The sequence below is a fragment of the Ursus arctos genome, unplaced genomic scaffold (genome assembly GCF_023065955.2).
Source record: "Ursus arctos isolate Adak ecotype North America unplaced genomic scaffold, UrsArc2.0 scaffold_17, whole genome shotgun sequence".
Classification (NCBI taxonomy): Eukaryota; Metazoa; Chordata; class Mammalia; order Carnivora; family Ursidae; genus Ursus; species Ursus arctos.
Genome location: NW_026622841.1, coordinates 19770839 through 19773868, shown reverse-complemented (window position 1 = coordinate 19773868; position 3030 = coordinate 19770839).

Below are 3030 nucleotides of genomic sequence, written 5' to 3'. Positions count from 1 at the left end.
GGAAAATGTAAAACATCGTCAGTACTATGGAATATTACGCAGCTATCAGAAAGAACGAGTTCTCAACATTTGCTACAACATGGACGGCACTGGAGGAGATAATGCTAAGTGAAATAAGTCAAGCAGAGAAAGACAACTATCATATGATTTCTCTCATCTATGGAACATAAGAACTAGGATGATCAGTAGGGGAAGAAAGGGATAAAGAAAGGGGGGGGGTAATCAGAAGGGGGAATGAAACATGAGAGACGATGGACTATGAGAAACAAACTGAGGACTTCAGAGGGGAGGGGGGTGGGGGAATGGGATAGACCGGTGATGGGTAGTAAGGAGGGCACGTATTGCATGGTGCACTGGGTGTTATACACAACTAATGAATCATCGAGCCTTACATCGGAAACCGGGGATGTACTGTATGGTGACTAACATAATATAATAAAAAATCATTAAAAAAAAAAAAAAAAAAAAAACATCGTCAGTACTAAGTTGACAGTTGAAAGCTCTGAAGATCGTATTAAAGTGAAATGCCCTCTTTAGACGCACTGGCTTCCCGTCTCTGTGAACACCTGTCACACGGCTCCAGTCACTTCAGAGCTAGTAATTCATCCAAAATCCAGGAGTCTCTCCCAAAGAGTCTTTGGTTTAGTAATAACATCTGTTTGTGAAAAAGCACCTGAAGAAAAAGAATAATCCTGCTGAGCAGCACAGGTAACCAAACCACAGAATTGTAAAGAGCGCCAGAGCCTTCCGGAACATAGAAACCAGTGCTAGCCAATGTGCCCGGCAGAAATCCCAAGGTTGGTAATGAAATGTGGTTGCTAAACATCCATCCAGGGTGTCACTAAAAAGATTTGGCCAAGTTGCTATAAATTTGTTTAGATTTTCTGAGAAATAAGAAACCTTTAACAACAAAACCAAAAGCTGGAGAATTTGGAGTACCTACTGGCTTTTCCTGGACTGACTTTCTTCCCTGTCGTGAGCGAGCTCTAGTTAGGAGGAGCCTGCTACTTCATTTTTTTCCTTTCTTCTTTTTCTCCCCAGCTGTATACTATCCATGATCATTGGCTTCTTCTCAAAGGATACTTTGTTTCTTAAAGACTGTTACCACAGTAGAACTTTACACAGCCCGTTGGCAAAAAAAGAACATGCGTATCGGCGTCTGAAAAATCTCAATTTGTACTCTCTGATTTTGGTCTGGGCATGAGGTCATGGTCGTTCTTTTCTTCCCCCACTCTGAATAGAACTGACAAAAAAAGTTAAGTGGCGGGGCGCCTGGGTAGCGCAGTCGTTAAGCGCCTGCCTTCGGCTCAGGGCATGAGCCCCACATCAGGCTCCTCCGCTGTGAGCCTGCTTCTTCCTCTCCCACTCCCCCTGCTGTGTTCCCTCTCTCGCTGGCTGTCTCTCTGTCACATAAATAAATAAAATCTTTAAAAAAACAAAAAAAAGTTAAGTGGCTGCTTTATGAGGTCTTCCAACATTAACCACTTTACTACAATTAAGAGCTTGGTGCGGAAAGCACTGAAACTTACGACAGCTTGAAATCAACCAGTGAAGACCATACCTTATCTGCTGGAAGAAACCAAGGAAGGCAAGAGGCAGCCATTCTGGCTCTGAGACGGAGTCTGAAAGACAGAGGACCTCCAAGCTGGCTTCTGCCTCGTGGTGCTTCCCTTGGAGGTATCTCAGCAGTTCCCAGGGGACTGAGGCTCCCGTCAGGACTCTCCATCTGCTGCCGGCCCCAGCTGTCCTCCACCCCTCAAGCTACCAGAGACCCTCAGGGGTCCTGGGAAACAGAAAGCAGCTCTTGCTAAATTGTGTAATACCTTCATGTCTCAATTGATTTATTTAATAGTCTGAATTACCACAGAGATGATGAGATGAAAACCTACCCATGGAAAGCAGTAGCTTCCAACTCGAATGTGCTGGCTCATTAGTAACCCTACCTCAGCCTTTCATGGAGACATTTTGATGTGAAGATCAAAAGAACTGCTCTCTAAGAGCCGCTGACAAGTGGGATTATTAGACATTCCAGCCCAGCCCTGTGTTTGTAGAAACACAAGCCATACTCATTACCCTGTGAAAGACACTCTCTAAACGGGATAAAGAAAGTAGAGAGCAGAGTCCTTCCCCGGAGATACTATTCTGCCCCATTGGAACGAAGAGGAAATCTTAACTCACCTAAATACTTCTGTAAGCTCCGAAGCAGTCCTGAACAGCCTCCGGCTCAAGTTAGTTGACTTTAACATAAATCAGTTCAAGTGTATGTTACGTGTAATGCTTCTATATTTTAACAGTATTTTTAAAATTAGAAACATGAAATTTGCTCAAAACAGACTATTTGGAAAATAAGAAGAGGTCAACGCTGTATTCGCATTATCACTATACAGTGGAAAGCACTAGAAACAGATGGGTGTATAGTTCTTCAGACTTTTTTGCGTGTGTGTAGAGGTATCATGATTTCCTTCCAAAATATATAATAAAGTACTTCTCTTATTGAGAATGATTCTTTTTACCCAATTAGCAATGTATCCTAAACTCTACCCAGGTAAAAAACAGTATTGTCCTGCAACATAATATTTTTAAATGGCTTTAAAGTATTTTACTGTACGAATTCATTATAGTTTAACCAGTTCCCTAAAGTTGGTTATTTAGGTTGATTTCTATTTTCATGATATTTAAAAATATATATGCTGCAATAAACATCTTTAAACACATGAGTAATTTTTAGTATAAGATGAAACTCTGTATCTACAATTTCTGAGCCAAAGTGTATGTACATTTTTTAAAGACTCTTTTTTTTTTATTTAAAGATTTTATTTATTTATTCGACAGAGATAGAGACAGCCAGCGAGAGAGGGAACACAAGCAGGGGGAGTGGGAGAGGAAGAAGCAGGCTCATAGCGGAGGAGCCTGATGTGGGGCTCGATCCCATAACACCAGGATCACGCCCTGAGCCGAAGGCAGACGCTTAACCGCTGTGCCACCCAGGCGCCCCACATTTTTTAAAGACTCTTAAAACATTTTACCTAA